The sequence below is a fragment of the Triticum dicoccoides genome, chromosome 1A (assembly GCF_002162155.2).
Source record: "Triticum dicoccoides isolate Atlit2015 ecotype Zavitan chromosome 1A, WEW_v2.0, whole genome shotgun sequence".
Lineage (NCBI taxonomy): Eukaryota > Viridiplantae > Streptophyta > Magnoliopsida > Poales > Poaceae > Triticum > Triticum dicoccoides.
This window is the reverse complement of record NC_041380.1, coordinates 237,077,903-237,101,778: the sequence shown is the minus strand read 5'-3', so window position 1 is coordinate 237,101,778 and position 23,876 is coordinate 237,077,903.

Genomic DNA, 23,876 nt, shown 5'->3' with positions numbered 1-23,876 from the left:
CCTCACAAGGCGGGTCTCGCCAGCGATCCTCGTGAGGTTGATCGCACCACCCTTGGCGCGGGCCACGGTCTTCCCAGTGTCCTGCGTTCCTTCCTCCTCCTCGACCGTAGCCCCGGTCACCGCGGTCAGGGCGACGGCCGATTCTTCCTTCTCGCACGGCTCGGAGCTCTTGACATTCGTTGGTGTTGTGGGCGTGGAGGTCGTGGTACACACAGTACCTGCTGCCCTTGGAAGGTTCGGACTGATCTCTACCTCGCTTGGTGTCTGGTTCTGCTGCGAGAACGGCAGCCCCCTTGCGCTTCACATCCTTGGCCTTGGGATTCTTCTCTTCTGGGTCTGCGGCAGGCAGCTCAAGGAGGGAGAGACGCCCTTCCTCGGCCCTGGTGCACTTGGTTGCCAGGTTGAACAGCTCCAAGGAAGTGCACAGGTCTTCACGCATTGCCAGCTCCTCCTTCATCTTGACGTCGCGCACGCCGTCGGAGAAGGCCGAGATGATGGCCTCCTCAGTCACCTTGGGAATCTTGAGGCGTGCGTTGTTGAAGCGCTGGATGTACTTCTGCAGGGTCTCCCCGGACTGTTGCTTGATGCGGTGCATGTCGCTCACGGCGGGTGGCCGGTCGCGAGTGCCTTGGAAGTTGGCGATGAAGCGGGTGCGGATCTCGTCCCAGGAGGAGATTGTGCCTAGAGCCAGGTTCAGGAGCCAGGTACGGGCTCCGTCCTTGAGTGCCATGGGGAACCAGTTCGCCATGACCTTCTCGTCTCCGTTGGCAGCTTCGATGCCCAGCTCGTAGAGCTGGAGGAACTCCGCAGGGTCAGCAGTGCCGTCGTAGCGAGGAGGCAAGTCTGGCTTGAACTTGCCGGGCCGCGCGACGCTGCGTAGCTCAGCGGTGAAGGCGCGGCAGCCTGCTGTGGCCACGGGAGGCCTTGGATGACGGGGAGCTAGGTCTTGCATGTCCCTCGCGTTGTAGCTGGGAGCAGCGTGGGGTCTTGACGCATGGGAGCAGGAGCATGGTCGCGACGTGCTGGAGCAGGGAGCGCCCGGGCAGCTTCTTGCGGGCGAGGGACTTCTTGACAGCTCTGCTCCTGCCGCGCTGGCACCTGATGGAGTGGGTTCCGCCAAGGGGCCACGCGCCTTGGAGCCATGGCGCCTTCCTGAGGAGGAGGCGGCCGGGGCGCCGCCGGAGCTTCATCGCCCGCGCGGGGCGGGGTGCAGTGCAGCGGAACAGACGGCGCCGGAGAGCCCCCTGCGGCGCGGATGAGCTCGGCGACGCGGTCGAGCCATTTTTCGTAGACGTCGTCGACGGGACGGTAGCGCAGGAGCTCGTTGGCCGCGATGAGGGCAGCCCGAGCCTCCATGGGCGCGCAGAGCACGCGGGATGAAGAACCAGCTGGGGTGAGCGAGGGAGTTGCGGTGCTGCTGTCTTGCCGCATGGACGGATGCTGGGACGATGCTTGCTACTCGTCCCCCGCCGGGCCGGTGGCGGCGTTGACGGCAGGTGACGAGGAACGGCGAGGAAGCCCGCCGACAGGGGCCGTCTGGGCGATGCGGGAAGCGAGTGCAGCCCGGCGCTCGGCGCGGGCCCGACGAGCGTCAGACATGGGCGTGATGGTCGGAGGAGAACGGGGTGGTGGAAGACGAATCCCGGCGCACCCCTACCTGGCGCGCCAAATGTCGGATTTCGGGTTCCGGCAGACCCTTGAGGTTCGAACACTGGGGTGCGCACGGAGATTTCGCCTCCTACCTACCTGCACCCCTCCGCCTCGCTAAGATCTAAACTATGGAAAGAACAACACAAGAGACACAGGGTTTATACTGGTTCGGGCCACCGTTGTGGTGTAATACCCTACTCCAGTGTGTGGTGTGGTGGATTGCCTCTTGGGCTGATGATGATGAACAATACAAGGAAGAACAGCCTCGCGAGGGTCTGTTCTTGGCTGGGGAGATGAACTGCTGGGAGGAGTTCAGTCACCCTTCTCTCTCTCTGATCCTTTTATCCTTTGATCCCTCTATCCCCTTCGAACCTCCTTTTGCTCTGTGGGTGGCTGGTCCTATTTATAGAGGCCCTGGTCCTCTTCCCAAATATCGAGCGGGAAGGGAGCCAACAATGGCAGGCTAATTTGTAGGGGGACAGCTTGTACTAGCTACCCTGACAAAAGTAGTCTTCGCCTGCACAAAGCTCTGGTGATGACGCCGTCTCGGGCTCCACGATGACCTCCATCTTGTAGTCCTCATGGTCTTGGTCTCGTTGCACCGAAATGGAAACCTTTGCCTGATGTCTTGGTACTCCGCGGCTGCGCTTGCCCCCTTTGCACCAAATAGGAAAGGAGGACACTTCACGGGCTGGCACCCGCCTGGCGCCCTCGGTCGTCATGGCTTGTGTCACGGGCACCTCCTGAGGTACCCCACCTTGATCTCTCCGCCTCCTTGTGAGCCAGCCTGACGAGGCCGTGCCTGAGGAAGCTCCGCGTCATCCGCCCGGCGAGGCTTGGCCCCTCGCGAGGGTCTTGGGTTTGTGTTGGTGAAGATGGGCCGCGCTGGGCCCCCTATTGAGCCACACCGCAGGCCACAGATAGGCAAGTCTGGGGACCCCCGTTCCTAGAACGCCGACACGCGCTGGGCCCCCTTTTGTGCCACGCTGCAGGCCGCAGGCAGGCAAGTCTGGGGACCCCCGTTCCCAGAACACCGACAGTAGCCCCCGGGCCCAAGGCGCGCCCGGACTTGGCCGTGCGAGGAGGCGGAAGGGCAAGAGCGAAGCGCCACGGGCCCTAACAGCCTGCGGCCTTGGGCGCCGTGTGGCGGTTGATTGGACGTGGGCGGCACTATTCCCCCACGCCCTCCTTATTTTGCGCCATGCTAGGCGGACCCGTAGTCTTACACAGCCGTTCCCCTTTCTTTTGCTCGAGCACCCTCTGTCCTTCCTCCGCTCGAACTCCGGTTTCTGTTTTCAACTCAATCTTGAGCCTCCCCCCTTCCCATCGCCATGGCTCCGACAAAAAAGGGAAGAGGGAAGAAACCCGTGTCTCCGCCCTGCCCGCCGCCGTTGGCGGCCCCCGCCGAGGGCTTGGGCAAGGTCAGCTCGGCTCTGGCCACCATCTTCAATGAATGCGGGAGGACGACGGTTTGGCCCGCATCCCACTTCTCCATCGACAGGATAGCCACCGTGGTCCCGTATTTTGCCAACGCCCTGTGGGCGGGTCTGGTTCCTCCCTTTTCTGATTTCTTCAATGCCATGCTTTCCCATTATCAGATCCACATGATGCATCTGGGTCCTGAATCCATCACTCTCCTTTCGGTCTTCGCCTTTGTTTGCGAGGCTATGATGGGCATCCTTCCTTTGGTCGCCTTGCTGCGCCACTTCTTCTCGTTGCGCCTTGTTGACCTACCCAATGTTGGGCGTGTGTGAGCTTCGTTGCCGCGTCTAAGACGGCGGCCTCTGGGATTTACTTCAAGCTTCCTCCGCCCGCGGCTGGGTTCCGCAAGCGGTGGCTGTATGTGGATGCTGGGGTGCCCAGCCCCCTGCTGTCGGAGCCAACTTCGCCTGCTGTCCCCAATTCGGGCTGGGGCCAGGAGACGCTTGAGAGCCCCTGGCTCGTCTTCGTCTGCCACCGCTTCGCGTTCTTGAGGTCGCTTGGCGCGACAGTGCCCAAGGTGGTGAAGGAGATCCTGCTATGCCGCGTTGCTCCTCTCCAGTGCCACTCCCGCCGGATGTGGGCCTTCAGCGGGCGCGATGATCGTATGAGGCTCCAGGAAGAGGACCTAATGCCTGAAGTGCTGAGGACGATGCTCTTGACCCTGACGGGGGACCCCAACCCTGGCAGCATCCATCAGGGAGGGGCCTTGCTGTACCTCTGCCAGAGCGGGGGCGATTTTGTGAGGCAGATGCCTATCTTCGATGAGTGGGGGCCGCGCCCCGCCAGCCTCTAGGGGCCTCGCGAGAACCCAGTGGTGGTGACTGCCCTTCTAGTCGGCCAAGGCGGCTCTTCCTCAAGTGGCGGAGCAGGGAGGCACGTGGCGCCAGAGGCCGAGGGGGCTCCCGGCGGGGCGCCAGCGCCGGGCGATGCTCATGACGAAGCAGTTATCGGGGCCCATGCTGCTGAGGTTGAGGGTGACAAGCAGCTGCCCTCTGCGCCTACGACCGAGGCCACTGAGGCTCCGGCGGCTTCTCTTGGCGAGGCGATTGGCGGCGCACATCAGGCAGGCGCCCCTGACGCGGATCGCCTTGATGCTCCATCTTCGTCGCAGGTTGATCCCTGCGCCCGACTCTTAGGCCACTTCCGCGTGGACTTTGAGGCCCTCCGGAGGAAAAGGGAGGCCCTGGGCGACGATTACCCTTGTCGCCTGCTGAAGCATAGGAAGTACTTCGCCACTGATGAGTAAGCCTTCTCCTTTCCCAGCTCCCGATCCTTCTGTTGCTCTTACTGACCCTTGCTCCGCAGGCCCCTTCCAGCCGAGCTTGGGGAGACGGCTGAGGAGCCATCCCCCTTGGCTTCGCCCCCTCCACCGTCCTCAAGCGCTCCGAGCAGTGGAGCCCTTGTGGTGAGGGCGATCGACGAGGTGAACCATCCCGAGGCGATCGTGGCCCCGCGCACCTCGCGATCCTTCGCGGGCCTTCTCGTGGCATAGCCGGCCTGCCGTGGGCTTCTCGCCTGGTCATGGACTGCGCTTGGCTGAGGCGCTTCTTGCGCTCTTCACCTGGGGATGGGCTGGCCCCAGGCCGGGCTTCTGACGCGGCATGCCCGGCCGTCGTGAGGGTGCCAGCCCCCAGCTCCCAGCCCGGAGGGGGAGTGCTGACTCGCGGCCCCTGGCGCTTTCTTGGGGCAGATGATGGTGCGGAAGACATGCTCGAGCGCGCTCGGTAGCGTCGCGCTCTTCGCCAAGGATTCCTTCAAAGGGCGGCTGACGCGGTAAGCCTGCTTGGAGAGGAGCTTGCCGATGAAGACGCGCGCCTTGAGGCCGAGGGCCTGCGCCTGGCTGCAGAGAGGCTTGAGCTGGAGGGCGCCATCGCCCTTGCGCGCCGTCAGCGCGATTTTGACGACGCAGAGGCCAAGGTGTCGCTGGTGGCCTCTCGGGAGGCCCGTTCTTGGGCCGCTGAGGACGCTCGGGAAGCTGACCGGCGGCGCACGGCGGCGGAGGAGCGGTCTCGGGAGCTCCTAGACTGGTGCCACTCACTAGAGGAGCAGGTGGAGCTGCGCGAGGAAGCCCTCGCGTCGATGAAGGTGGCCTCCGGCGACTCAGCAGAGCTCCAGAAGCATGAGGAGGCGTTGACGCTGGAAGCCGCCGAACGTACCCGTGAGTATGAGCGTCTGGAGACGAGGGAGCGCTTGGTGAGGCAGGTGGAGGATGATGTTGCCGCACAGGAAGCCCGCATCCTAGAGGAGGTCAGACGTCGAGTGGCGATGGCGCATTTGAACCTCGAGCACGAGTTCGAAGAGAAGCTGGGGTTGATCCGGGCCGAAGCTGAAGGCAGTACTGCTGCCTTGAGGGCCAAGCTGGAGGAGGCGACGCGGCGGGCCGACGCTTTTTGGGCCGCTCTTGAGGTGGCGCAAGGTGAGTTAACCGCCTCCCAGGCCGAGGTGCTCCTTCTCCGCCAGCGGGTGGAGGAGGCTGAGGTCGTCGCGGGCCAGAACGCGGACGAGATACGTCAGCGGCAGATCCTGGAGCATGAGCACAGCCCCATGCTCACCACGCTCCGGGAGAGAGCCAACACAGCCTTGGGCAACATCTGCGAGGCGGCTGTTGGCGAGCCGCACGCAGTCAACTATGCTGGCAATCTTCAGTTCTTCACTGACATGGTGACTCAGCTGGAGGCGCGGTCGGTCAGGGATGACAGGTTGGTGGAGGAGAGGAGACGCGCCCTGATTGGGTGCGCCTTTTCTCGCATCTTCAGCCACCTCCGGAACATGGATCCCCACTTTGATTTTGACGCCGCCATCGCCCCAGTCCCCTAGGCTGTCCGAGGCGATCTGGCGCACTGGGTGGAAGACAATGTGGATGCTCTTATCAGGGCCTTCGCTTCAGATAACGACGACGTGATCGTGGCGGCCGACGAGGGCGGCGTGGTGAACGGACCTGCCGCTGCTGGCGGCGACGCGGACAGCGATGGCGAGTTCAGCGACGCCAGCAACGGCTCGGGTGGTGCTCCTGAGAACGCATTAGGGGATTCGTCCGACTAATCGTGCATCGCTCCTACTTCCTTACCCTGCATGAATAGAACTCAGGTTTTGGCCTTATTGCAGTGAGAGAATTTTGGAGGGGGAGCCCCTCATGTAAAACTTGCGTTCATCGTATTAGTAGACGCTACATTGCCCATGCGCCCGCGCCAAGTGGTTGGCCCAAGCGACGCGCTGGTCGGCTAGTTTACCTTTGTCCCATGTCTCGAGTGTTCCCTGATTGGGTTTGTAGGATCTGCAGTAAAACACCCTCCTGAGAGGTCACGTCGGCGGCAGTCTAGGCTGCGCGCAAGCTAGGCCTGACTCGGCTCGTGAGGGGCTCGCGAGGGGAGGCATCTGAGGCGAAGTGGTAACCAAAACGCGAGAAATTGCTTGAATGAGACTAAGCACCCCTTCCCCGAACACACGCAAATCTCAAATTCGAATCCAACTTGAATCCAGCGGGGGAAAGCGACAACCAAGGGAAAATCAACGAAAGCAAACAAAAGGCCGTGTCCAACACCTAGTCTAGTCTTGGACGTCTTCTCACCAGCGCGGAGCTAAGTGCTGCAACTGGGCGTGGGAGGGAGCCCCAGGGCCTGAGGCCGGCACCCCTGAGACTCCGGGGCATGTACAGCCCCACTCATTATTACGTGAGAGTGTCACGGGGCGGCGAGCTTCACAGGCACTGGGCCTTCTTCATAGGTACTGGCCTTGCTTCATATCGCCAAATGAGGGCCCCGCCTTGCGCCACACTCTAGTGCCATCAACGATGACCGGAAACCAGGACGCTGCCGATGGGGTAGAGCGGTCGCCAGCGGTTCCCCCGACGACCATGGGTCCTCCGCCGGGGGCAGGCCCTGAGGCACCTTCCCAGCGGAGGGCCTACCTCGTGAGAACACCTTGCTCCAAACGTCGCGGTGGTGATGTCGGATCCCGGCCCCTCTCCTGCAGCCCCCTGCGCCCTCCTCCCGAGGGGCAGGAGACTGTGGGAGCGGGGCAGCTGCTCGCTGCGGCGACCTACACCTCCTGCGATCCATGGTTAGCGTATGCCTGCTCCTGAAGAATTAGCAGTACCCGATAATCATTGCCCCAGCGTGGCCAGTGGGACCGTCCCGGGGCTCCCGGAAAGGCTCAGCTTCTGGCGCCTCGTCCCCCCAGCTTGGGCTGAGAAGCGAGCCTTGTTCGCTCTCGTGTGGGTGTCCTTGGTCCATCATCAGGGGCACGTATTCCTCCGGCGCCATCATTCCGAATGCCACGCCATAATGCTCCGCATGCCACGCGGTCCTGCCTGACGCACCTACCGTGGGGTGGCAGCTCGGCTGTCCACTTGGGGCCGCGGGTTGCGTCGAGTCCTTCTTCTTCGCGGACCGGGAGCGGGGGCAGCGCCGCCGCCGGTCCGGTGCTGACAGCTTCGTTGGTGGTGGAGTAGCCTTGGAGCCCGCGGGCGCGCGCGGAGCCCCCGCGCGGGCCGCCCTGGGCTTGAGATGGGAGCTGGGTGCAGAAGGGGTGAGCCCCCGAGGCGGCGAAGCCCAGGAGCTCTGCCACTCGCTCCAGCAGCACGTCGCGGCCGACCTCCAGCAACCTGCACTGCAGCAGTTCTCGGGCCACTGCGAGCGCGGCCCTCGAGTTCGCCTGCTCCCTGCGGGTGTACGGCGTCGTGGTCGCGGCGTGATTGGAGGCCCTTGCTACCGACCGCGCCTGCCGCGGTGTGAGAGCTGTCGAAGCCTGTCCGCGTCGCCCGCGGCACGCAGCGCCTTGCGGACCGTGGGCTGTCTGGGGCACGGGGTCGCCCGAGGCGAGCGGCTCTGCGCGGGCGCGAAGTGGTAGCAGGTGGATTCCGGCGCACCCCTACCTGGCGTGCCAAATGTCGTATTTCGGGTTCCGGCAGACCCTTGAGGTTCAAACACTGGGGTGCGCGCAGAGATTTCGCCTCCTACCTACCTACACCCCTTCGCCTCGCTAAGATCTAAACTATGGAAAGAACAACACAAGAGACACAGGGTTTATACTGGTTCGGGCCACCGTTGTGGTGTAATACCCTACTCCAGTGTGTGGTGTGGTGGATTGCCTCTTGGGCTGATGATGATGAACAATACAAGGAAGAACAGCCTCGTGAGGGTCTGTTCTTGGCTGGGGAGATGAACTACTGGGAGGAGTTCAGTCACCCTTCTCTCTCTCTCTCCCTGATCCTTTTATCCTTTGATCCCTCTATCGCCTTCGAACCCCCTTTTGCTCTGTGGGTGGCTGGTCCTATTTATAGAGGCCCTGGTCCTCTTCCCAAATATCGAGCAGGAAGGGAGCCAACAATGGCGGGCTAATTTGAATGGGGATAGCTAGTACTAGCTACCCTGACAAAAGTAGTCTTCGCCTGCACAAAGCTCTGGTGATGACGCCGTCTCGGGCTCCATGATGACCTCCGTCTTGTAGTCCTCATGGTCTTGGTCTTGTTGCACCGAAATGGCAACCTTTGCCTGATGCCTCGGTACTCCGCGGCTGCGCTTGCCCCCTTTGCACCAAAGAGTAAAGGAGGACACTACGCGGGCTGGCACCCGCCTGGCGCCCTCGGTCGTCATGGCTTGCGTCATGGGCACCTCGTGAGGAACCCTGCCTTGATCTCTCCGCCTCCTCGTGAGCCAGCCTGACGAGGCCGTGCCTGAGGAAGCTCCGCGTCGTCCGCCCCATGAGGCTTGGCCCCTCGCGAGGGTCTTGGGTTTGTGTTGGTGAAGATAGGCCGCGCTGGGCCCCCTTTAGAGCCACGCCGCAGGCCGCAGGCAGGCAAGTCTGGGGACCCCCGTTCCCAGAACGCCGACAGTGGCGAATTTGCTTTTTGCGTGCTGATTCAAAATGGGATATTTTTGTTTATTTGCTCAATTGAATATTGTTGCGAATTTGCTTTTTGCGTCCCGATTCAAAATGGGATATTTTTGTTTATTTGTTCAACTGAATATTGTGGAAAATTTGCCTTTTCCATGCCGATTCGAAATGGATATTTTTGTTTCAATTTGGCAATTGCTCCGCACACAGTTCAACTAAATGAGTGTGTGCGATCCACATAGGAAAGCATGCGTTAATTGTAGCGGAACCATCGATGATACACAGCAGATCGCAAACGATTTGTAGCACTACTACATGTGCGTAGGGTCTCCGGAACCGTTTGTGATATCGCGTTATCCCACACGAGAACTCGGAGTAAACCATGCCCAATGTAAAATACAATCCCTGTCGTAATTTTTTCAAGAAACGTGTGGGATCCCAAACGAAAAGCACACGTCACTCTGGTCGCAACCGTTAGTGATACACAAGAAATCACAAATGGTCTGCAGCACTTGTATGTGTGCGAAGGGGCTCCTGAACCATTTTTGATAGAAAATTATCGCAGGCAGTCACTGTTGGGAAATGTGTGCGCTGGAGTCTTGCATAGCAGACGGGTTACGCAGAAAACTCGTGTGCAATGGGGCAAAAATCGCACACAGTTCATATGTTGGCATGTGTGCCTTATATACTGTTTCCCGAATGGTTCATTACGACACACCGTTTGGTTTCACTGCGTCATTAGAAACATTTAATCATCGATCCAACATGTGCGAAAGAATTTAGTGTGTGTTGCATTGCACATGATTACATTTTGGGAGGCCTCTGGATCATTGCTCCATATCCTCGAAGGTTTCTGGGTCGTGTGGGAAGGAACCCCTATCGCCCACACTCACTTCGCAACGGTCCCAAATGTCGTCGCGGAAAGGGGTTAAACACCGTTTGTATAGCACCAGTGGGCTGGAACGAGCAATTGTTTTGCCACTGATTTGATGTCACTCTTAATTTAATATGTAATTATCTCTACTTGTGCAAACAGGGATCTTCTGTGAAGATAATATATATTTTAGTGGAACTGCACAAGAAGATGTTGGAAATATTAAACTAATCGAGGAGTATATAGTAAGCATGGCAACCATAGTAGATAACAACAGATGGTTCCGGAGTAGTGCTTCATTTGCATGCTCTGCACAATAAGCCTCCTGACAAAGGTTGGTACTAGCCCACGGATTTCATCCATATGATTGAGCTTTCCCGTCTCTATTGGTGTTGTGCTACTATTTAGATACTATCATGAGAAAGTGGTATTGTCCTTGAGAAGTGCTTCATCTGTGCTATTTTAATTATTTCCTTTCCTTTTTTTCAAGCAAACAGGGATGCAACATTTAGTCGTTCTTTTGCCTTTGCACAACAGGATCATCCTCTTCATATCAGAAGGAAGTAGTTGAAGAATTGTTACATTACTGCCCACAAGAACAAACTAACTTCAGCTCAGAAGGACTCACGGATCTCCATCTTTGTTGTTGTGATGACCAATACAATGTTGTTTTAGGATTCTTTCCGGTGAGTTCCATTTTTCTAAATGTGTGCTCTGCATGGATCATGTAGGTTGCCTGTTTAAACTATCAATTCATAGTACAGCTTGCTTTATACTAATCACTTTTTTTGTATTTATGCAAACAGGGGTGCTCAACTTGATTTCAATGGGAACTGCACAAAATGTTCTCAAATCATTCATTTCCACCACAAGAAAGGAGGTGCCGATATGTACAAGGCGTTGCAATATGTAAAAGGTGAAATCATACAAGCTAGTGCGAATTTGGTTGATTTTGGTGGAGCTGCACAAAAAGAACAACTGGTTTATTTAGCACGAGGTGCCATGTCAATGGCCGAACTGATGGCAAACCCTGCCCATTCCACAATCGTAGGCATTTGATATTTTGGAATGGGAAAACCTTGTCAAAGTTTACTCATTGATGTACGCAAAACAACATGCATTTGACAGTTTGGAATGGGACAACCTTGTCAAATTTTGATTATTGATGTTAGCAAGAAGACATGCATTTGATACTTTCGAATGGGACGCCCTTTGCTGTCAGTAGCATCAATCGATTTTTATTTATTCTTAGTTGTGAAGTAAATATTGGCTCTGACATGTGAATCGCTGAGATGCATAATCAACGATTGTTTTGAATGTTCTCTATGAATTGCCATGCCTGTGTGTTTGATTGCAATGTACAAGAATACTAAAAAGCTGCTCAAACCTTTTGTGCTCCCTCTGTTCCTTTTTACTTTGCATATTAGATTTCTTTCAAGTCAGTTGATTTTCATTGTGAATGTTGATACTTTTTTCTATAAGATTGGTCAAAGTAGAGATATTTTGACTTCAGACAAAACTTATATGCAGAATAAAAAGGGCCGGAGGGAGTACGCGTGAAACTGCTGCAAACGAGGTGATCGCCCTGGGAATAATGCTAGTATGTATTGTTTTGCATGTTCATCCAATGCCGGTGATGCAAGAATTCGAACTATCGAACTAAATTCATTCATACATGGCCGGATTTCATATAAACATTCTGTATTTCATTACATTTCATTCATTCTTCAACTAAAAAGGGGTGCGCTAGAAGTATAATTAATTAACCGAAGCTACCCACCAGGGTCTGGCTCAGCCAAACAGAAGCTTCAGTGACATAACTACAGTGCAGTTGGGTCGCTGACACATGGGCCCGCCCACATGTCAGTGACCCAACTGCACTGCAGTTAAGTCACTGAAGCAGCGTCCTTCTCCAACACAGCTCTCTGACTCCACATCACAGCCAAGAAGCTAATCCGCCGTCAATGGTCAACCCACCAAGCTTGGCTTCAACTGGAGGGTAGCAGCGGTGTCCTTACATGGACCCGAGCGGTGGCGAACCATAGTGTTCTACTCTTCCTCATTTTCTGTGTGGCGCGACCTCGTTGGCGGCGGGGCGGGGCCTCGACGGAGCCAGCGATGTCCTTTGTCTTGTTGCCAACGGGGCAGCGCCTCGGCGGTGTGGGGGAAATCCTCCCCCTCGTTGCCGGCAGGGCGGGGCTCGGCGGAGCCGGCAATGTCCTCTGCCTCGTTGTTGCCGGGGCGGGGCCTCGGCGGAGCAGGGCCTCACCAAAGCCGGCGAAGTCCTCCGCCTCGATGCCGATGGGGCGGGGCCTCGGTGGAGCCGGTGATGTTCTCTGCCTTGTTGTTGGCGGGGCGGGGCCTAGGCAGAGCAGAGCCTCACCGAAGCCGGCGAAGGTGGGGCGAGGCCTCGGCGGAGCCAGCATTGTCCTCTGTCACGTCGTCGGTCTCGCCAAATAGCGCCTCGCCCACTTCATCGTCCTCTTTGTAGGTGGCAGCAACCTCTGCCACCCGCATGCGGTACCGCCAGCACGCGAGGTGGCTCCCGCAGGCGGAGCGGTGCGACTCGAGCAGCGCCTCCTGCTCCGCCCGCTCCACAGCAATCTGCTTTTCCAGCTGTAGGTGCTCCTGGAGGAGATGGTGGTTGTAGGTGGCGTCGGCCTGCGCCTCCTGGAACTGCTCCTGACGCTTCTGCCTCACCGTGTCCATGTATTGTGCATGGGCCTCGCTGATGGTCATGGTGCAATGCACCGGCGAAGATGGCACGGAGGAGGGGGTTGGCGCCGGATCGTCGACTACCATGTTCTCCATTGGGACATCGTCGTCCTCCGGCTGCCTGCCGGCCATCTAGTCGGCAGCAATGGCTGCCATCTTCTAGTGGTTCGTCGTCCGCCTGTCCCGAAGAGCGCTGGAGCGCGAGGAAGCCATGGTGGCAGTAGTGGTGTGGATAGGAGAAAGGAAACGCAGGCGGATGACTGTGGCTATGGCCGGCGCAACAGTTTATATAGCAATGGTGGGCGACAGAGGGACAGGCGAGTGGCGCCGGAGTAGCCACCTCAACAACCGTGTATCATTAATGTGGGTGGCAGATGGACAGACGGACGGCACTTGTGTTGTTTGAACGTGGACCAATTACCTACACCGGGAAGTGGCGCTGGCGGTGCTAACCATTTCGGGCAGAAAGCGCGCGCGACCAAGGGAGGCGATCTGGGTGGGCCGGGGCCGTCACACTCATGCGTGGCAGCGGTCCGGTCTAGCAGTCGGACATGCTGGCTCGCGAGCGGGCTCGCCGAGCTGAGCGACGACAATCAGACGATGGGCGTGGCTTCCGACCAGGACCCGGCGCCTCCATCCAAGTCGGTTCATGCTGTGTTCACCATAGAGCAGGTGCGGCCACACTTCGACACCCTAATGGCGGAAGAGCTACCAGCGCAGGAGGACCTGTGTTGCAACCTCAGTCTCCTCAAAGAGCACTGGCTCGTGGAAGGACGAATCACCGGCGAACAAGCGAACGACAATGCCACCGCGGACATGTGGCCCTATGATCTTGGCTTCCTGAATGAGCAGCAGGTGTTGTATCAAAGCATCCGTAGGGCCCGCGAGGCCCTCTCCGTCGTCCTTCTAGTTGTTGCGCTCACCGTGGCGCTGCCATCTCATGTTGTCAACGTGGTCAACGAACATGAGGAATCAGGAGATGACTTTAATTGGAGAGGATGGCCCGTCTCGCCCAGGTTATTATTTTATGTCGACCAAATATCTAGCCCAGATATTAATATTTAAATGTGAAAATGGCTAGCCCAGCTATTCTTTATTTGCGGAATACCCAACCCAGGTCAATTTGTTATTCTCCAGGCCGCATTAGACTTGCCAAGAAAATGGGTTTTAAGAAATAATAAATGGTTTGTAACTAAAAAAATTGGCTGTAAATATAAAAAAACGCATCGAACATGTACATTTTTCACTTCTTTTAAACGAAGGTACATTTTTTAATTCCATTACTTGTTGCGCGTACAAAATTTTGTTGGATTTTTACCTAATACAAATTTATTTTGAAATTATGTTTAATCCAACTCTAAATTTCGGGTTAAAAAATATTTCAGACCCATTAAAATGTTGGAAATTTTGTTGAATTATTTTAGCGGTTGGCTGAAATTATTAACAAACTCCTCGCTAGAAAATGGGTTGTGAGTTTAACAAACGGTAAATGGGTTGAGTAAATTCCATTAGAATTAAAAATGGGTTGTACATTATAATAAATCACGAATGGACTATATGTTCTCTGCCACAGATGTGATGGTCACTTGTGGGCCTACTAAGTTTTTCTTTTGACCATGAACAGTAGGTGTACCTCCTACTATGTTTATATTAAAATAAGAAAGTAATAATGTACATGTTAATTACAGTCGATCCCCCTTTGGGGGAGGTATGAGTGGAGTTTAACTAGAAAGAGGATAGTACAAGGGGAATGTAGTGTTTATGTTCTTCCTGAACCCTATAGGTAAGGGGAGAGAAATCAGTTTTAAGTCTGTCCAGCCAGGAGGTTCTTGAAGGATGGATCCCCCTAAGAGGCCAGTAGAAAGAGCTCCATAAAGAGTGGCTGATTCCAATCTTCTTTGGATTTGGAAATGTTTTGCAATCTTGAGTTGCCACGAGGCCAAGAGAGGACAAGGTGGGACCAACAGTCAGAACTGAACTGGCACTCAAAGAAAAGGTATTCCAGTGTCTCTTCAATATGTAATCCACAGAGAATGCAATCACGGACCTTCCCTATGTTGTAGTGTCTTGGTTTAAGCATATTTCGAGGGTTGAGGCGGTCAGAAAAGAGCAACCAGCCAAAAACTTTGATCTTCATGGTCGACTTTGATTTCCAAATCCACCCGAAGGCTTGCTGCACATGTATCTCTCTAAAGAAAAATGTATAGTATTTCTGTGTAGTGAATATACTAGTCCCCCATGTATACGTCCATTGATCAGGGTCATTGGAGATGCCCACATCCATTACTTCAAGTTGTAGCTGCCTCACTTCTGCATGAGCTTGTGGGGAGAGGGGTAGGTGGAACACCTCCCGCAGTGACGTGATGCCCAAGAAATATTTGACAGAGATCTTCATTTATTATGTAGGAGAAAGCACGAGGGTATGACTTAGCTAGAATGTTGTCTCACAACATATCTTTCTAGAATAGGACATTTTGACCATTTCCCACGTTTACCATTGATATTCCTCTATAGGTTGGCATTAGTTTTGCCACGACCCTCCACCAAAATGATCCACATGGGTCAGAAGCATGTGGAATTTGGTCTCTGTAATAAGTCTCCCAGATAAGTTGCACCCAAGGTACATCCCAGCCATTGTAGAACTTGTGTAGATATTTCAGTAGCAAGGCATCTCCTTGTATACGTAAGTTGATCACTCCCAGACCACCACTAGCTTTGGGGCGGCACACCATGTCCCATGAGGATAATGAGTTAATCTTATCGCCCTGTTCAGTTTTCTTGATCCACAAACATTTCCTTCTTATTTTGTCTAGTAACTCAATGATTTTAGTTGGTAGCCTCAAAGTGCAAAGGGCAAAGATGATGAGTGAAGTGATCACTGAGTTCAGAAGTGATAGTTTACCACCATAGGAGGTCATGTTTAGTGTGGCCAAGAGTCTTCTATCGACCGAACAGACCAGTGGCATGAGCTCTTGAACTGTGGGTCTAGTAGTGCCAGGTGGAAGCCCAAGATAAGTAAATGGCATCTTTCCAACGACACAACCAAAAATGTTGGCAAGTTCATCTCGTTTTTCGGTGCCTCGGTTTATGGGTATGAGTGTTGATTTGTGGAAGTTTATTTTTAACCTAATAGAGGAAGCATAGTCAGTCAGAATGTCCTTGACAATCAGTGCCTGTTGTGTACATGCCGGTAAGATCAAAATTGTGTCGTCGGCGTACTGGATCACCAGGTATTCCTTTTGGTTTGGTGAGTGGAATGTTAGTTGTATCAAATCCTGTTGGAAGGCATCATTGATGGCCGCTTGGAGGAGATTGGCCGCAAGCACAAAAATGAGAGGAGATAGGGGGTCACCCTGTCGTACTCCACATTTGCAAAGAAATTGGTGGCCAGGTGTTCCATTAAGTTGGTGGGCCTACTAAGTTGACTCATACGCAAGACTTTGTCAACTTATAGTCAACACACGATTCTATTAGTAGTGGTCGTTGGATGTCCATCTAACGGCCGTGGTGCTTCTTCAATCTCGGATATTCATGCTTCAGCCGCCCAAACCACCGCCGGCGGTACCGCCTGCTACCGCCTCCCGTAGCCGACTGTGCTACCGCGCAGGCCTCACCGGCCCACCCTACTCTCATCACTGTCTAGGCCATTCCTCTACTCACCAACACCTCCTGTTATTCTTTGGCAATGACAGACTCAGACTGCAGCCGAACCAGTGAACCCTCGTACTCCCCTATGAATGCGCATCCACTGCTGTGTCTTCGCCGGCTCCGGGTCATTCCCTTCCTAGGCCTCGCCATCGTCCACCGCGTTGGTTCTCTCGGCATGGCGTGGTCAACTTTGTCAACAAACGACAGCCATCAAAAGAGGCATGAACGTGGAGTGGCTGATAGTAGGGACCCGCATCGCCCATGGCCACATGCGAGCAAGTCCCTCCTTATTATGCGAAAACAAATGCTTTCTCCCTGCGACAGGTTTGAGCCACCAGCTACATCTTCGCATGCAGCGAAGTGTTTCCTTTATTATGTGGAAAAAAGTTACCTCTCCCTGATAGCTGGGACCCACCAGCTTTATTATGATCCATTTCACGAAAATATAGATTGTACCAAAGATGCTAAATTGTTTCCTTTTTATTCCAACTTGAATAAGAAGAAATTAAAAGACCTAGAAAACATGTTCGCATGCAAGGAAGTGCCACCTTATTACGAGCAAAAAAATGGTTCCCCCTGCTAGCTGGGACCTATCAGATTTGGAGGCTGACTTGTGGGCCAACTAAGTTGACGCATACGGGCTTTGTCAACTTAGTCAAAACAATTCTACCTGCACTCATTGTTGGATGTTGAATCAACGGCTGTGCTGCATCTTCAACCTCTGGTCTTCTTGCTCCATCCGCCCAAACCAGGCCCGACGTATCGCCTGCTCTAGCCTCCCGTGGCCGGCTGTGCTGCCACGTAGGCCTCACAGACCGACCATACTTTGACTGGCCAGACCATCTCTCTACTCACCCACACCCCCTGTTATTCTCCGATGATGGTGGACTTATGCTGCAGCCGAACCAGTGAACCCTCGTACTCCCCTCCGTGTGGGCATCCACCCGCCTCGTCTTCTCTAGCTCCTTGTCGTTCCCTTCCTAGGCCTCGTCGTTGTCCACCGCCTTGAAGCTCTCGGTGCCTCATGGTCAACGTGGTCAACGAAAGATAGCCATCGGAAGTGGACTTTAGGCTGTGAGGCTGACAACTGGACCCACCAGCTACATCTTTGAAACCAAGGAAGTGCCTCCTTATTACTCACAAAATAAAAATGATTCCTCCCCCTGATAGCCGGGACCCACCAGCTATATCTTCGCATGCAAGGAAGTGCATCCTTATCCTCCCTGACAGTTGGGATCCACCCGGTCGAAGCCGTAGCATTGTCGCGAACATGTACGTACATACTGGTCGATCGGTCTGTCTGCAGGCTAAAATGATGAACCGTGACCGAGTAAGGAAGGGTATGTGTCGTAGTAGAGGCACGGATGTAGCATGTCAAGTAGTCCCGTCTATATCGTGTACACGTAAGTACAACCAGGGTGCAAGAAAGTAAATATAGCCACGTACGTACATACGGGCGGGGTATCGAATGCCTACTCGCACGTACGTACGGCCAGGGCTCGTGCACATGGACAGGCAGCGGACGGAAGCAACGACGTCGTGTTCATCGGGAGCCAACCGGCTTGGACGGAACAGCCGAAACAAGGTCTGTCGTACCGCGGAACAGAGGAAAACGGGCCTTCTGTTCGACCGTGTACGGTCGAAACGGGGTCCTGTTCATCAGGAAGGGTTTGGCGTACCGCAAAATGGAGGAAACAGACTTGTGTTGGAGTGCCTACGGTCGAAACGGGGTCCTGTTGATCGGGAGGGGTGTGGCGTACCGCATAACGGAGGAAACAGACTTGTGTTGGAGCGCATAAGGTCGAAACGGGGTCCTGTTCATCCACCGTCTAGTGCATCACTCCAACCTCCATGGGCTACTGTTCATCCACCGTCAACCTCCCCGACTACTGTTCATCCATGGCTACTATTCATCCAGCCTCCACCGGCTGCTATTCAAAGAGCCTCCATGGGGTCCTGTTCATCCACCCCCAACCGGCTGGGGTGCAGCGGCCTCCTCGGGGTCCTGTTCATCCAGAGACAACGGCCTACTACCACGGGGTCATGTTCATCCACAGCCAACCAACCGGCTCGACTCACCACGTGTTGACTCGTTCTACGTACCACGCGCATGGTACCAACGGTCACTGTTCATCGAAAGGCAAGCCAACACCTGATGGCTATGTCTTGCATGGGGGCTCTATCAACTTCAATAAGCAGTAGCAATGATCGATCGCTCGGGTTCACTTAGCAGCACCAGCGAAGGAATTGCTCAAGTTCAGTCAGCAGTGAATGAATTGCTCGGGTTCAGTTAACAGCCCAGGGATTGATTGCTCAGGTTCAGAAACATGCGATCGCTCGGGTTCAGTTAGCCAACGCCTCGCACATACGCGCGTACACGAGAGAAAGGCGGACACCTCCGTGCATTGCTCGGCCCCGACCACCCACCATAACTAGGAACTCCCCAATATTTTCCTTGCCCTTGCTTCTACCACGGTTTTTTTGGTCATGGATGGCCCAAATAATGTCATGCAGCTGTGTCTTTGGCCCGCCTAGGACGAAAAGCCAATTTGCTGTCATGATTTTTTGTCATAGAAGTAAGAGTATCACAGGAAACCACGACCACCTATGGGACCAAAGGTCCCTTGCTGGTTCGGCAGGGGGATAGCACATTGCACAAAGAGCAAAGGAGTGTGGGGCAGCCTGGAAGAGATCACACGAGCAATTTTACCCAAGTTCGGGCCGCTGTGAGGCGTAAAACCCTGCTCCTGCTTTGGTGGATTGATGGTGGAAAAGTGGTGGTAGTCGTAGCGCGCTTGCCTGGCAGGGTTGCCTCGGGGCTAAACGGCTACGTGCGTATGGAATATGCGGGGGTGGATTTGCTAATCCAGTGTCCAACCCTTTCTAAGGTTGCCTTGGGCCTATTTTATAGGTTAAGGGGTCACCACAGTGGCAAATCAGTCATTATGCACTGATAAGATAGCAAGCAGTGCTATCATACCTAACTCCGCAGGCTGATAGAGTGACGGCACTCTGGGAACGGGGGAACCGAGACTTGCCTGCCTGTGGCCCATGACGTGGCTCCATCGAGAGCCTAGTGCAGCCCAGCTTCAGCAATGAAAACCCAAGACCCTTGCGAGAGGCCAAGCCTCGCGAGGCGGGCGACACCAAGACCTCCCTGGGGGGTAGCCTCACCAGGTTGGCTCCCGAGCAGCGGAGATATCAATGCAAGGTGCACCTCGCGAGGTTCGTATGACGTGAGCCATGATGACCAAGGCCAGGCGGGAGCCAGCGGGCGTAGTGTACCAGTTTCCTCTTTGGAGCTAAGGAGGAAAGCGCAGATGCGGAGTCCTGAGGGATCAGCTAAAGGTTTCCATTCTGGTGCAACGAGACCAAGACCGCTAGGACGGCAGGACGAAGGTCATCATGGAGCCCACCGTGGCGTCACGACCAGGTGCTTTTGGCAGGCGAAGACTACTTTTGTCGGGATAGCATGTACTAGTTGTCTCCCTTCAAATTTGGTCGTTGTGGGATCCCTTCCCACCTTACATTTGGGAAGAGGACCAAGGCCACTATAAATAGGACCTAGCCACCACAATAGAGAGGAGGGAATCCATTCCACCCTAACCAGCTCACTAGCTCATCAAGCACAAGAACACCTCACCTCCTGAGGCTGTTCGACCATTGTACTAGTTCATCCACAGCCCCTCAAGGCCAATCCACCACAAAGCAGGAGTAGGGTTTTACACCGCAAGGTGGCCCGAACCTGGGTAAACTATTGTGTCTCTTTTCCATTTGGTTCGTCAAGCTAGGCCATGGGATCGTTGAGCGGCAAGACTAGGAAGGACGAGTTCTTCGCATGCACCCCAGTGTTCGAACCTCTCAAGGGTCTGCGGAACCCCTAATCCGACATTTGGCACGCCAAGTAGGGGTGCATAGGAGATCTGCCACTCCATCCGCCACGCTCTACTGTTCGGCTCTCATGGCGGACGCTCCTCCATCGACTGGACCGACACGGGCCCTCGCAGGAGCCGAGGGCCTCCGAGCCTTCATCCCCTCCGGCGGGTGAAGTGGCCGCCCAAGTTCAAGCCAGAGATGTCGCCCCGCTACGATGGCACGGCGGACCCGACAGCCTTCCTTCAGGCGTACGAGCAAGCCGTTTGGGAAGCCAGTGGCGACGACAAGGTCATGGCCAACTAGTTTCCCATGGCCCTCACAGGAACGCCGCGTGCCTGGCTGCTCAGCCTACCAGGATGTTCTGTGGCCTCTTGGGAGGAGCTATGCGACCTATTCGCCGCGTGCTTCGTGGCACTAGCACCCCACGCCGTTGCATCTCTCCTCGGTGGCTCGCAGGCGCCGCCCTCGGACCGCCATGTCAAGCAGTTCTTCTGCCAGGTGGGCGCCACCCACGTGCATCAGGGAGCTCGTCCAGGATGGGCGACACCCAAGGCTAACCTCACCTTTGACTCAATAGATCACCCCGTGACTACCGCGGGTGCCGGCGCTCCCGATGCTATGCACTCCCACCATCTGCAACGTGGCGGTCACCAAGACCCTCGGCGACGACGAGGCTGGCCTCAACGTGCTCTCTGTGGAAGCTTTCGGCCTTCTTCGGAGTCGTCGACAACTCCACCTGCCCCCTAGGGCAGATCCGCCTCCCCGTCACCTTCGGCATCCGCCGCAACTGCCGCACCGAGCTCATCGACTTCGACATCGCCCGCATCAGCCTCCCATACAACGCCATCCTCGGGTACCCAGCCCTGGCCAGATTCATGACGGCAACTCACCCTTCCTACAACCTCATGAAGATGTCGGGGAGCACCGGTGTCCTCACTGTGGCCGGTGACACCAAAGAAGCCCTGACAGCCCTCAACCTCGCCTTCAGGGCCGCAGCGGCAGCGCGCCCGGTCGAGGAAGGGGCCTCAGAGGCCCCAGGAGCTGCGTCAGCAAAGAAGAAGCAGTTGTTCTCTCAAGATTGTGGCGAGTCAAAGCAGGTGCTGGTTGATGAAGACGGGGCATCCGACGCCACCTTCACCATAGGCGCCAACCTTCCTCCAGATCAAGAAAGGGCATTGGTCGACTTCTTGCGTGAGAACAAGGAGGTGTTCGCCTGGGAACCCAAGGATCTGGTTGGAATCCCGAGGGGGATAATCGAGCACCACCTGAGGATGTGCCCCAACATGCGCCCAGTTGTCGGTGTACAAAAGAAGGGGCACGCTTTTGTACCCCTTTACCGGTGCACGGACAGTCGGAGCCGCGCCCACGGCCACACCAAGCAGAGCAGGCAAGGTGAACCGGGGTAAAACCAAAGCCCAAGACAGCGAGAGCAACGCCAAGGCCAAGACCACAAAGAGCAGAGGGACGAAGCAGGTTCCCCCGGCAAGACCCTTGCCGGGGCAGCTCGCCCCACACAAACAGAGCGAGCCACCCTTGAGCCCATTGTCTCCAACATCACGTTGGGCCAGGGCTCGAGAGGCACCTCCATAGTGGCATGCAGATCTTTGTGGAGACAAGGAACACTCAAGATCAGATGAGGATTAGAAGATGACGATCCTCCACAAGATCCTTGCTGAGGAAGGCCACCAAACCCCCGGCGAGGTCCTTGCCAGGGATGATAGCGCGCCACGGCAAGACCCTTGCCGGGCCACCCATAAAGGCCCTCACTGAGGACGCCAGCAGGGCCACTACCAGGCCTACACCAACCAACTCTCCACCTCCGTTCGCATGCAGCTGCCAGCCGAACCAGCTGGGCAGGCACCTGCCTGGCAACATGCAGCTCCCACGCCAACTCAGCAAGCGCCTGCGTGGCAGCATGCAGATCTTCATGAAGGCTTTGCCACCGCGCCACCTCAGCTCCCTGCCTGCCTACATGGCGCCGCATGCGTCACTAGCCAGGGCGCGTGTCGAAGCAAGGAGGAGCGGCGACAGACGGGATGGGCCTCGCCCCCGTCCCCGATAAAGAGAGGGGACACCTGTAATACGAGCGATAAGCTCATAGCACTGTGCGCCTTTCCACCTCATGTGTGCCACTGTGGCAGCCCCTTTCGACTATAAAAGGAGGCCCATGGCATACTGGAGAGGGATTTGGCCTTTTCGAACCACACACTCACCACAGCTAGTTCAAGAGCTCAAGAACTCTCTGAGATACACCCACCAAAGCAGGACTAGGGTTTTACGCATCCTCGTGGCCCGAACTTGGGTAAATGATCCTCGTGCTGGTTACTAATCCTGCTCTTCTTGCAACCCCGTGCCCCGACAACCTTAGTAGGGGTTCTTGTGATCCCATAGGTGTCATTCCACACCGATATCTTTGGCGCGCCAGGTAGGGGGCGCAATTGTGAGAATCTGGTCTAGTAGCTAACCTAGCGTTTCTTCATCGCCATGGCTCCCAAGAAGAAGACGGCCACGGTGATCGGCTCGTCGGGGCCCGAAAGGCCCGTACCACTGCAGGAGAGCAGCGACCCGGTCACGGACCAGACCCGGGCCGCGGTCCATGAGCACCAGCGTCACCCTGGCAGTGAGAGCCTGGCGAGCGGCGTTGTTCGCACGCCCGACGACCGGCCACACTTCGCCAGATCCAAAGACGGAGCTGGGCCCCTGCAGGCGGCGCGGGGCCCTCCAGGGGTGTCGTTGTGCCACCTCCGGGCGGTGCAGTGACCTCCAAGACACCCACGCCGGCGACCACTGCGCGCTCTTCCCATGGTGTGCGCGACGAACAGCTTCACCATGCCGGCGGCCCTGGGCACCGCCGTGGGAAGAGCCCTGTGCGTCGTTCGTAGGATGAAGGAGTTCAGCATGCCCGCCGAAGTGCTGGAGAAAATGGCGCGCAGCCGCTGGGTCGTGGTGGAACTCCTTCTAACATGATTAGAAGTCGAAGCACGCCACGGTCCACGCAGCTAGCGCCGCCACCCAAGCCAACGGAAGCTTTGGCGTGCGCGCAGCTGCTCCTCGACTTCCCTCCTACCGCAGAGAAGCTCAACGAGTGGAGGGCCACCATCCAGAGCCTCGTCGCCGTCTCCAACAAAGATGATCCGCGACCAGCGGGGCCCTCGGGGCGGCGCTCCACCGAGCCACCACATGCTGGCGCTGGGAGGACCGGGGGAGATGCGGCCACGGTGCACTCTTCTCCTCCTCGCCAGCCGCCGTGGGTGTCTGCCTGTCGTGACGACGCTTGTGATAACATCTCTATAGCGTCGTCCGACCCATGGACCCACCATGACCAGTGCCAAGTTCTTCGAGAACGAGCTCACGAAGATGCTCGGACCACTATTGAGCAACGGCGTGATACACGCCACCAGTCGGACAAGCGGGCGGGGCCTGCTATGGACCACCCAGCACCGGGGGGCTCCGGCGGCCTACCTTACGAGGTGGGCTGCCCGACCTTTACCCGTGAGCTGTGTCAGTTCCAGTGGCCGTCCCACCGCATGTTCAAGCTCGACCTCGGCGAGAAGTACACTGGCAAGACCCATCCGTCCGAGTTCCTCAGCATCTACACCATCGCGATGCAGGCGGCCGGAGCCCGCGACGACAAGGTGCTTGCCAATTATTTCCCGCTCGCGCTGAAGCCCAATGTTATGTCTTGGTTGATGCACTTGCCGGCGGATTCCATTTCTTCTTGGTCAGATCTGTGCCATGAGTTCGTTGGCGCCTTCACAGGAGGCCATCAAGCTCATGGCCAGGCCAGTGATCTGCA